This window comes from Lichenostomus cassidix, chromosome 5 (assembly GCF_008360975.1).
Source record: "Lichenostomus cassidix isolate B80296 chromosome 5, HeHo_3.0, whole genome shotgun sequence".
In the NCBI taxonomy this organism is placed as follows: Eukaryota; Metazoa; Chordata; class Aves; order Passeriformes; family Meliphagidae; genus Lichenostomus; species Lichenostomus cassidix.
The window spans coordinates 41,692,212-41,705,482 of record NC_139486.1 but is presented as its reverse complement, the minus strand read 5'-3'; the positions used below and the strand labels follow the sequence as shown (position 1 = coordinate 41,705,482).

Sequence of the window (13,271 nt, the reverse complement as noted above, 5' to 3'; positions counted from 1 at the left end):
GAAGGTCCTCTGCACACATCCAGATCCAAAAATTGATGAGATAGGACAATCTAATCTATTAGCACATATAATGATCTTACTAATCCTCTAGGATTTCATCCATGAATTTGCCAATTTGTCAATATATTGGCAGATACCAATTCTTCCCCTTAAATATATCTAATTGCTTCTACCATCCTGTTCATTTCTGTAGGTGTGGCAGACTTCTCTGGGTTTGCAGCCTCTTCAGCTTTGACTTTCTATATAGACTTTATATACTTCTTTTTTCATTTTTTCTTAATCTAGGAAAGAGCATTCATGTCTCAGTCCACTAAGTTACCTTGATGCAGTATATTTAAGCAGGTATGAAGACTTCCTTTAATGAAGGAATATTATACATATGACTGATGCTGCATCTCTCTTCCTATGCTGTATACAAGCAAAGGCTTTGGGCAGTTTTCTGCCAACAGGAGTCAAAACATTTGGGGGATTGGATCTCCAATACAAAATCAGGGAGTTCCATCTGCAGTCCTTCTTTGCCTTGAACCACCATCTAACTCTTAATTGCCAACTGTGAGCTGAACAATCATAGAATCATTTAGATTAGAAAACTCCAACTGCAACAAGCCCAACAAGCTCCATTTATACTTAACAAATGCTGATTCTGATCATAGGGAAGCAAATGTAGTCTATCGCATGTTCAAAAAGAACCTGTGAATGCTTTTTAAAGTGGTTTTTGGAGTTTTATCTATGTGAAGGAATCACTTTCTGTGTTTTATCAGCAAAAGAATACACAGAACAAAACAGACCAAATGATAAATCCTATAACGTCCTCATGGCAAGAAGCATAATGGCTTCTTTGGGTAATATCAAGGATCTGATAGTGTTTAACAAATAATTATCATCTGGGAAGTATTACACAAAACAGTAATAATTGCCAGTAAAGATATGGAGCTAACACTTCATAAAGTATTTCTGATTTGTTCTGTAAATCTTAACTATTTTTCAGGAATATGTTGTTGGTTTGGGTTTGTTGATTTGGTTTCTTTTCTCTAAAAAGAGTAAATAAAGACCAGATCTAAACATCAATTACTCTGTTCAAACAGAGGAAAAGGTTACAAAGCCTTTCCATTAGTGAAAACACAACACATACTATGAACAGATGTGAAGATAAACAGATTTCATTCTGGATATGTTGTATAATACATCTCCATCTTCACTGTATCAATAGAATTTTATCTTTCTGAGTGGTCAACCACCACTTAGTGTCACTGGATAGACTTTTTCAGTCTATTTTGTATGTCTGATGTTTCTTCTGGCTATGTGTATCAGAAAGAGAGACTTTTGCACTTTGCTAGCCATTCAGATAGTTGCTTATGAAAATGAAAGAATTGAAAAAGGAATGTTCAGAATACCATGAGAGAATTTCTATGAGATGGAGGAAGAGTTAATGACATTGAAATTAAGTTAGTATGGTACCAAAGCTGCTTTATATTATTCTTTAAAGTGCTTTAGGGCCTAGGAGGACAATAACACCAGGAAAATAGAAGGAATAATGGAAGAATTACAAAAAATATCACTCTGTCTCACTCAATGACATCCTTCTACATCTGTCCTTTTTGCTGCTGATTCATAACATGCACTGAGGAGTAACAAATATACATTTACTCTGGCTTGGCAGAAAGGGCACAGAAAGTGCAGGAAGTCAGAGTTGCTGCTCATATTTCTGATCCCTTTTCCATGTCTCTGGCTAAATGCTTCTGTGGAAGCTTGAAAAGTGGCTCAAAATGGGCAAATACAGTGAAAGGGAAAGAAAATTTGTTTTCTTTTATATTTTCTATTTTTCATATAGGAAATACAGATTAAGTATTCACTATTTTTAAGACACTATTTTTACCAGTTGTATTACAAAGATATTAGAATTAAAAAATATGTACAGTAATTGGAGCATGAAACGTGGGCATTTATCCAAGTTAACAGCATGTGAAATAGAAAATCATCTAAGTAGTTTCTAATAGAGATGCCAGGACTATGAAGTTTGTGTAAAATCCCATCTTTTGGTAAGTGATAGCTCTGCCTCATAGGACTCTCAAACAGAACTATTCCTTTAGGAAAAATCACAGCATCCTCAAATAGATTTCTTTGACACCCATTTTTCTAAAGTTATTTAAAATTTTTGATTTTTTTTTTTCAAATGGAACCACTCAAAACTCACAGAAACACATTTGTCTTCATGAAACATTTTTAATATCTAAAATGAAGCTCAAATTGAGAAAAAAACAAGAGAGGGATATAAGAATATCAAATAGATATCATATAGGATTATTCCTGCATTCAGATGTCTGGCTCCCATAATTTAGGTCAGGACAGTAGAACAGACTACTCTGTATCTCCACAACTGATATAATAATAGTTTTGGTCAGCTCTTTCACTTAATGCAGCTCTCCATACCCAAAAGACTGTCCCTAACAACTATCTCCTAAGAGGTAAATAGGTACTCTGTCCTTGCACTATTATTGACCTACTCAAAGCTCTCAGGCTGATTGAAAAGGACTGCTGTAGACCCATACAGAAAATGCTACCATGGTTTACTACTTTGGGCTCAGCCAAGGATCTTTCCAAGAATTATACCCTCAGAGCCTTGAGACAGCTTGTGGAAGCTCTCCCGTTCTGTTGTTGAGACATTTTGACTGTGTTCTGGAGAACAGGAGTGATCCATTTTCAGGTTCATGGTGTGCAACAGCAGGGACATTTAAAGCTACCCTGCTGCTCTGATTTATCCCAGATGTGTTTAGGGTGACAGGAGCTGTATTTTTCACATTGCCTGATAGCATTCACAGATTACTCTAGTCTCAGGTCTTCCCATGATTTAAGATCCATAGCATATCAAGTAGAAAGCAATGCAGAGTCTAATGTGAGCTAAGCATATGTAGGTGTCAGCAACAGAACTGAGGTGACTGTTTAATAAAATGCTTGCATACTAAAATAATTTATAGTACTTAATTTTTTGTGCTGATCACCTTGTGAAATCTCAGGTATTTCCTATTTTAATGCACCTTTGCTTTTCTCTGTATTTACTTTACATATTTATGGAGATAAATGCAGGAAGTTAAGGTAGAGAAATATGTGCTTTATTTATCAATCATACTCATTATTTGTATTCACATTCATTAGCCAACTCTTGGTGATTTTATTTTTAGCTACATCACCTAGTAAAGAAAATTCTTCACCAGAATTTATTGTATTATTTCAAATGATGTTTAGTAGCTGATATTTCTCATAACATGCATTTTCACTAGCTTTTATTTTCCTCTCATACTATCCTCTCTACAATGGGAGTCAAAGTAAGGAAAGCATATGGCTTCTTCAGGTAGAAGTAGGTGTATGGTACCCATACCATAATTAACAGTATTGTTTTCCCAAATCACAAGGCATGTTGTCTTAAAAAAATATAATATGCACATACATAGACCCCCCCAGAACTGAGAACTAATTAATACAGACATTTTTGATTGCAAAGAGTATCTATCCTACAAAAGAACAAAACAGAATTAAGTGGCAAACAGGAGTAAGTGACTATGTGTGTGGTGGATAGGATATTGGTAAATTAATATTCCAGAACTCTGAATAGATTTGGAATTGAATTTAGCGAAGAAATTAGCTTAGTTTTATTTTAGCCAAACAGAATTATCCAAACAAAATTACTTTTTCCCAACGTTGGAAGTGTTTCCATTTACCGAAGCCACAGTTCTCTAACAAAACTGGCAATGAGTTCCAGAACTGAAGTGATACATCTTCTCTATGACATTGATATTTAGATTTTTTTAGACAGACCTATAGATAAAGCACAGCCTGACATATTATCTTTGAGGAAAGCAGATCTGCTAGAAAAACAACTGTGCACAGCAAGTGTAAAACTACACTACCATAAATTGACCTTAATTTTTTATGAGAAAAATATTAGAAATATTTACTATGGTCACAACATAAATGCATATGGTACAGCTGGAATTGGTTCTCAGGTATAATGCAGTCTCCTAGAGAGAAAAACCAGAGCTGAAATTCTTGGTATCTATTTTTCACACCACAGATACAACCTTACCATATCAATTCTGCCCCTTTGCTCATCTAGCAACAAATGCAGGATATACTTCATAGGAATCACAAGAGTATCAGGCTTTTCCTTTAATAAAGCAGTTTGGAACATTTATCAAACAGAAGAATTGTAATAGAATGAAACTTCTATAAAAACAAGAAGTGTCTGGTTGCCAATAATACAGCAGCAACAAAGAAGCAACCAACAGATGTTTTGATATCAATACCTCAAAACTAGGGAATTTCAAACACATCTTTTTAGTACTGGGGAGAAGGGCTACTCTCTTACACCTCTTAGGCGTACAAAGTTCAAAGTCCTGTAAGACTTCTATCAAAATTTTCCTTCAAGACAAGATAATTTCACCACGAACCTGGTCTTGGTATGCACCTCGCTTCCAAGCCGAACTGCAACCTTTCAGCTCCCACGGTGCAGGAACAGCTGCTGCCTGTGCTAGGGCCAAGCTGCCAGCTGTGTGACAGCAGCCCTGCACCTCTGCAGCAGCCAGGGCAAAGAACAGCTCTGAAAACAAAGGAAAACTCTCTAGCAAAGCAGCATCCCTCAGTCTGCACCAAGGAAACTTCTCTCTGTTTAGCAGGAAGAGAGTCCATAAGAAGTATATACAAAACCACAGTATTTTCCAGTATTTTTCAGTCACCTATGAGAGCTTTTACTTCTTTGCCCTACAAGATCACAGGACCATATAACAAAAAGGGTTAAGGGCCAAATAGTCCTTCAAGCCTTTCTGCAAATCCAAGAACACTTCAGTTTGGGTAAATTCAAACCTAGAATTGTTGCTCTGGCACATTAAAGGACAGTTATAGAGAATAACAGTGGATAACATGTTTTTTAAAATTTTTCATCTTCAGAAGCTGTTTATATGTAAACATATCAAATCTCTAAGGACACTGGGGAAAAAAGGGCATTTTTCAACATTTAGGGTATAACTTAAGCTTCAGCTAACTGCTCAGTACCAACCATGCCATATCTACCAGAAATATTTTAAATATCAAGACCATAAACTGATGATTCAGAGGACATAATCTTATTTCTGTTCCAAAGGGACCTTCAAATTGGTGACAAAACAACTTTTGAAGCAATTTCACTGTCAGCCAGACCTGCAGTCTGATAACTGAAAGCCTACAAATGAGTCTATGGAGCTTTCATTTTTGGGAATAAGGCTGTATTTAACATGGGATACATGGTACAAGTAACAGTGTACTAAATTGCTGAGGATGACAGTATCTAAGAAATGTAAATATGTTTAATTAACAGAAATAAACACATAAATAACTGCATTTAATATACATGAATGATTATGACAGCTAGATTGAACTGAATGTGGTCTTGATGTACTCTAATTAAAGCCTTCTTTTTATTCTTTCATTTTCTGCCCTGGGTGTGTGAAAGTGGCTCAGATACCTAATAACATTAGCTATACTTTTGTGCAGACATGAACGCTTGAAACATTTCAAACTGATTTTTTATAAGCTCAGTACATCAATAGTCTGAAACTGGAAAAAATGATGGCGGGCTAAAAAAGCAACAAAAGTGTGTGTGTGGGAGGGGGCAGATCAAGTTCAGTGATGGTGGAATGGTGCTCTGCCCCACATCCCATCCCCTTTGGAACCTCTAGTGATGATTTCAGTCACTGGCACACTGGCAGCAATGTCTTAGCCCTGCCCTTGAGCCCCAGTGTAGCCCCAGAGTGGCTACCAGAGCAGAAGCCCCACCTGGGGGAGGGTGGCCACAGGAGGCCAGAGTAGACAAAACCATTGCATAAAGACACATGGTTGTGTCCCTTATAATTGCACTTTTGGATAAAGCATTCTCCTGTTTTTTCCATCATAGCCTGGCCTTTGTATGATTTAACCAGAAAAAGAGCTTCTTGGGACTGGGCTCCTCCATGAGGAGGCTGTAAAGCTGCTGGGTTTTGAGGGAGGAATATATCAACTCTTGGCCCCATACACCCAGAAGACCTTTTGCAGGTTGAGTAGGATTTTGCTGTCTGTGGGCTGTCAGTTCATGTGTGGCAGCTTGGAGCAGAGGACCCCACTCATCCAATCCAGTTTAACTCACACAGCTTTAAGGATGCTGAAAAGCAAGACCTCATACAGCAAAAGGGTTGGTTTGTGGTGAAATTGGCCCTACAAGAAGCAGCAAGATTGTAAGACAGCAGACTGTACTACTGAGAGGTCCCTTTAATGTCCTTAAGACAAGGATTTTGGGCACACCACTCCCTGTCAGGGTAGCACAAAGGGAGAGTGCCAGGAAGTGGTATGCACTGATAGAGGACTATAGTCACATTCACACAGGGGAGTTGTTTCCTCTCCCCCCGCAAAAGGGTGATTTTAAAAGGAATATTTGGTAGCTAAGAATTGCTAGACCAAAAGCAGCAGCAGAAAGTAGGAAATGTTACTAAATTAGCAGCAATTTTTCAACTCTTTGACAGTAAGTCTTTTGTTCTTCAAGCTAGCCCTAGAATCCAAAAAGATATTCACAGTAGCTGATCAAAAGCCTTCATATATCAGTCTTTTTCTGTATCACAAAAAATGTCTGCTAGAATGAAGCTTAATAAAGATGTACAGTTAAGTCTCTAATAGCAGCCTAACCTACATGGGAGTTCTGCTATGCAGAATGCCCACAGAAGTGTTTGCTTAGGTGCACATACTACGAATTCCTCAACTTCAGACAGTAATGGAAACTGATGAAACATCAAAGATTTATAATGACTTAAAACACTACCACTTTTGCCCCAAAGGAATAAGTTAACTGCAGGCCTTCAACCCTCCAAATTAATAACCAGTCCTTATAACTTAAGGTCTTTATTAGGTCTTCAAATTTAGTGTTCTTACTGTACCTCCTACAGTTCCCTCACAAATTTGCTTAAATAGGAAGAATTATTTAATTCCTAACAATAAACTTGGACCAAAAATAAAAGAACAACATTGTGCACATTTACAAGTATGCATCAATACATTAGCAGCAAGGAAACATATTATTATTACAAAATGCATGCCTGAAATTACAAGGCTTCAAAAGCATTTTTATTTCAAATCAGTTTTTAAAGAGTATGATTTGTCTAACATGTTATTAGGACCTCTTCAGATGAAAGGAGAAAAATGGATTAATAACAAAGAGCATGCTGATTGAAATCTAATTTCTATTATCACAGCTAAATGATGTTTTTGCATGCAAGCTGAAGCTGTGTATTTTGTGATACACAGTCCCCTTCCACAATGTCACTCATTTCTCTGCTCTTACTTAGAGCCATTTTCTGTTGAATTGAAAATAACAGTGTCTCAAGTAACTGCACAATATAAAATGCTTCCAGTTAGAAGCCAAGTCTCTAACCAGAGAAAATAATTAAATCAATCATTCCCAAACAGTGTTTTCAGATGAAGAATAATATCAACATAAAAGCCCTTTAAAATAATGTGCACCTGGATTATTATCAGCACTACTCAGATGATTAATTTTTCACCCCCAAATCACACAGCAATAAAACTTCTAACAGAATTTCTATTCCATGGAATAACGTATCATTATAAAAACACAGAACAAACTGAATCAGGAAGAACTCTAGCAAATGAAAGATAGTAAAGACAGTACAGAATCAAAAGAAATGTATCATGAGCTGCCCTGGGTTCACAGATCCTCAATGTACTGTCAAGTACTCAAAAATTCCATATGCTGATCCAGAGGGTGGGAGTTAGTTTAACCCCAGAAGTGAAGCCCCCTGAACCAGACAGGTCTTTTCAAAGCACAGAGAGCTCCAGGTCCAACCCCACCCCCACCTTTCAGGCCTTCAGGGTTCCTAGGAGCTACTTCTAGCACTAAAACACCAGGGCTATGAGCACAGCCCAATTTCTGCCTTCCAGGCTTTGTGGCAGACAGCTTCCATAATAGAACTGTGTTTAATTAGCTTCCATTCGAAAAGCACTATTATTCCTAAAAGTTGTCAGGGAGCCACTTGTAAAGCAAAACTGAGGACATACATGTTAGTTTCCACTAATTGGCATTTTCTGATGTGAAAAAAATTCTTGAAAATTGTAGATCAGTTCTCACCAGTACTGACACCACCCTGTGGCTGCCAGAATACTCTTGATTGCTGAATGCACCTGCAGCACATGTGTTTAGTTATCTTGTTAATTGCTAGACTGAGGGATGTGTAAATAAATCAGTACATCTTTCACTAACCTTTTACAGCAACAGGAACAAGGAGTCTCTTCAAAAAAGCAGGGAGAAGAACTAGGCATCATAAAATTAGAAGTGCTGTAATAGCAGAAAATGTAAATGATGGGACATCACATACGGAAAGCCGAGGCTTCCTGATTAGCTACAGCCAATAGCTACACAGTCATTTCAGGCCAGTTGAAACCTAACTTTTAGTCTGGACAATAAAATGGTACTAAGACATTTAATTTTTTTGTTTCGAATTGATGGCTTATATCACAAAATCTAACAAGCACACCAAATAAAATAATTCATCTTCACAATGCAATGATGAAAAATCTATTTTCTTTCCAATAACAATAAAAGACTTGATCTTAAATACTCTGATCATGACACTGAAAGTATTTATGAACCAGAACATAAAACAATATAGATGTTGGTAAGGGATGCCCTGTGATTTTATTTTTCCATCAGTCTAATCCTGCAAGAAGCTACAAGTATCTGTGTCAACTGCACAGCTAAAATAAGAATTTTGACACCACAACCCCAACTTTTTTGATCAGAGGACCCATTTGCAGCTTCTTGTTATCAGTCTTTCAGCAGAGAACACAGACAAGCCGCAGTTTCCATTGCTTAACTGCTATATCCCAGTTTGAGAATTCCTGCCTCACTCTACAGTTAAACAGATCCAAACTACTCTTTCCTTCAACTGCTAACTTATTTGCAAAAATACCATCTTCTATTAAGTAATTATTTTAGAGTTGTTGGAAAGTTCACCTGAACAAAAACAAGTTGACTGCCTGTGTGTTAAACCTCACATTTAACTTCTGACTAGGCACTATATATGACACATCACTTCAGCCAGAGATATAATTTCTACCCATGGACCAGAGCTCTTCTAAAAACATGACAGAAATCATACTGAAAACACTTAGAAACAGGATTAGAAAATCCTCTTTCTGTTGGAGTGCATGACTATTTTGATGACAGATATTCAGTCTCCAAACACTGGAGCCCCTAAATTGTCCCCAAAAATATGTGTGCACAGAAAAGATGAAAACAATGCTGTGAACAAAGCTGAATCAATTCACCTTTCAAAAGTCAAGTGAATAACAGAGATCTAATATGAATCTGAAGAACTGTGCCTTTATCAGGAAAGAAATGCTTATGGCAATGAAATCAAACATCAACAGAAGAAAAGGTAAGATTGTTGTTCCACTAGCAATACCAGAAACAATACTGCTACTGGCCGGGAGGGACAATGCTCTGCACACACTGCTGTGGGAAAGGACAAATGGCCTTTTTAGCCTCCCTTTCTGTACTAGTGCATTAAGTCAGAGAAGGTCATTAATATTATTTAGTGTCTCCTTCAAACTGAAAAATTTAATCAGAGTTTACACTTCTGTCAGCCCGTGTAGTTGTGGTTTTGCAGTTCCTACCAGAAAAGGTCACATTACTTCTGCTTTTGGGGGCAAGTTAACTAATGAAAGCATTTATCTAGTGCCAGGTCATTTTGCTGACCAGGTAGGCCCTGTAAATTTTTTTTCTTTTTTAAGCTTTGCTTATCAAGTAGGGTTGATTTAAACTTGTATAGCTATGAAACTTCTTATATGAAACTTAGGAATTATTAGTAGAACCTGATGAATATTATTGTGCAAAGTAAAACAAGGGGATAGAAATATCTTCCAAAAGGCATTAGCTCACACAATCTGCCACTCTACCTTATCTGCTGCTGTGACAAAAAATTAAGTTAAGAAACATCTCTAACTAAAGGTTTCTTTGCGAAAATCAAATCATAATCACTATGTAAACTGAAATCATAATCAGTGTTACAGTAAACTTATTATACTTACATGTTGTTTAGAACACCCGAGAAAATACCAGTCCGTTTTCTTTCCGAATCAATAAATAATCATGATTTCTTGCAATGAAGGAATTCATTTCTGAAAGACAAAAAAAACCAAAAAAAACCCTCAAAACATGAGGTTAAACTATTCACCGTTTTTTTAGTAGCTGCATTGTGATAATACATGAAAATGCATTACCACAGCTGGGATATTTACAGGAACATACTACAATTTCATTAAAAAACCTGCATAATTAAATCTGTATTTGCAAGTGTAAACATGCTATTAATATTTTGTAATATTCAAGAATATGTTTCAGTTAGGTAAAAAGTTACTTGAGCTACAGGGAGTTTAATATTTCTGTTTTATTTTCTACCACAAGGAACAAAGGTTTTATTTTCAGGAAGCAAGCATTCTCAATTTCAACCAAAATGCCTTTCACAAATAGCCTAACAGAAAATGGAATCTTGTCAAAAAAAAAACCTTAACATTGTTCTTATATTAAAAAAAAAAATCAGATTTGCCTTGAATATTAATGGGGAAAGGATTTGAAGAAAATCTTACATATTATATCCCAGAGTACCTCCCTTTATCCCTTTTCAATATGTATTGAGAATATATTAAAAAAAAAGGAGCAGGTATGCTGAATAACAGACTCTTACAGTGAAATCAGTTTAAGAGCAGAATAGCCTGGCAATAAAATGAAGACTACTCTATAAGTATATATACTTGTATATATACTCTAGATATAGTTCATTTATACTGCTCTGACAGAAATTTAAGAGAGCATAACACTCCCTGTAGTAGGAAATTAAACTAATTTTTAAAAATTTGCCTTGCGCACTTGTAAACAAATCCTAGTTAACAAGTTTTGTTTCTTGTCCTAAAATAACAAACCATGGTACGATTTCCATCAGTGTTGTTGAATGTTCCTTGCTGTCAACAAGGAATTTCAAACAGTTTTGATTAGTGACTGTATTCCTACGGATTCCTGAGGAGTTTTTTTTTCTAACTAAACTAAATTACTAGGTTTTCTCTTTTTTCCTTACTCTGTACTCTGTGAACCAGGCCTCAGCCATCCCACAGATAAGGACACAAAACACTTAGAAAAAATTACTTAGAAGCTTTTAGTAATTTTTAACCTTTCAAGACTGAGAGAAAATATTACTGAGGGTGAGCTGCTGAGTGAGAGAGTATGTTAGGTTATGTCTAATAAGTCCACTCACCATCTAAAGCTTCATCAAATTCTTACAAAGAAACAAGTGATGGCATGCAGGTGCTCATGGAATGAGTGCTGGTAGCATGATACAGCTTTCCAGTTTTGTCAGCCCTTCATGGAACAGTGATTCTGACATCCTGCATTTATCTAGCTATAAAGAAATACAGACTGGCTACAAGCAACTTGATTTAGTGGAATATGTCCCTGCCCATAGCAGAGGGGTAGAACCAGATGACCTTTAAAAGGACCCTTCCGACTCAACCTATTCTATGATTCCTTTATTCCCAATAACCCCTTGCCTGGCTCGATGACTTCCAGTCGTTCAAAAGTCACATATGGGTTCACAGAGAGTAGGAAAATGCATGAAACACAGTAAATGATCTTTAAATTTCTAAGTTAGGTATCTGTAGCCTTTCCCTTACCAAACTATGTCTCTTACAAGTAAAAATTTCCAAAGATTCATTCATATGCAGCTCACCTGCTCTGACTCCCATGGAAATGTCTCCACAGGATAAGCTAAAAGAATTTAGTCCTGCCTAAAATTGCAGCAGCTCAATGCAGCCTCTCTGCCTTGGATAATATATTGAAGCTTTGTTTCACACCCTAAGACATGGCCATATAGTATTAGCACTGCCACCTAAGAGCATACGTGTAATTAGGGCCTGCAGGGATTACACAGAAATATCTAGCTCCTGGTGTCATCTACTTGTCATGAATATACAGTATATGGAAGCAAAGATACCAGAGTAAAAATTATAAATTATATATTTATAAGTGATAAATTTGAGTGAGAAAAAAATGAAATGAAAACAGAGACACATAAAATTTTGGGGAAAAAAAAATCTCCATTTACTGACATTTGAGAAATTGTTGGTATGGCACATCACAGAAAAGAGTTCAGGGAACAGAAGGAGTATAAAAACTTTATGAAAAAGTAGAAATATGAAGTCCTTCAAAATAATTTGTCTCATAGCCCATTCTCAAATAGAGACCAAAACTATCACTACTAAGCATAAAGAGCTGAAACCAATTATCTTCTGATGAAAAAACATTTTATATTTTAATAAGCACTACTGAAACTTTAGCACTATGAATTTAAGGGAGAAAAAGTAGTAAGAGAAGAAAGTAAAATAAGGCGAGCATCTAAAGATGAAAACACATTTAATCAGCATGATGCAATATTGATGTAATTATAAAATTTTTGTGCTGCTACTGTACTAATATATTTTACACAAACACTAGTCAAGGCTGTTATAATTAGTGGTGTCTACACCAGAGAGGGTCTTGAGCTTGAAACAGTGTGGCTAAGAGAATGATAATGATTAAACATGGCAAGTTTAAAGACAACAAGATGTGTAAGATGTTTTCATCATCCACACCCCCAGAGTAATGTCACTTGTTTTTATTTATTAATATCCTCCAAATGCAGGATTTCAGAATAATTCAACTAATCAATAACACACACACTAATTTAGTGAAATAGAATCAAGCTCTTCAGACAGCCTTCTGCCTACTTGCCCTCTAGTTATTTCAAGAAACTATTAGCAAAAACATACATAACAGTATTTTTTTCACTGTTTTGTTATTCTTAATATCATATTCCCAGTGTTTGAAACTAGAAAGTAAAAAACACAACTTCTTGTCTCACCTGCAGTGAGAATGAAAACAATTGATCTCAGTCTTCAGTGTAAAAACCCACACTACAAGCCTTTGGGAATTTCACTTGCTTTTTTTTCCTACTATCAGAATTTTTGTATTTATCAAAACTTCTCCAGTACCCAGATGTAAACAAAATGCCCCATCCACAGTGGAAATATTACTATGTCATACATACATTTTTATTGCATTTGTACTTTAATTTCAACTTGCCACTGCAGCAGCAGGATAATGTGTTAAATGTACTTTATAGTTCTCTATAAGCCCCAGCGAGGTGCAATGCTGACCCTTTTCAAGCTGT

At 36.2% G+C, this 13,271-nt stretch overlaps 1 protein-coding gene across 1 annotated transcript in view; it reads right to left on the bottom strand.

Annotated features, from left to right (window-relative positions):
- LRRC4C (leucine rich repeat containing 4C) overlaps positions 1 to 13,271 on the bottom strand; it is a 477,061-nt gene that overhangs the window by 264,637 nt on the left and 199,153 nt on the right. Inside the window, exon 2 of the mRNA XM_085062637.1 lies at positions 10,102 to 10,191. The gene's annotated coding sequence lies outside the window, so the exon portion shown is untranslated. The remainder of the gene's footprint in view (positions 1 to 10,101; positions 10,192 to 13,271) is intronic.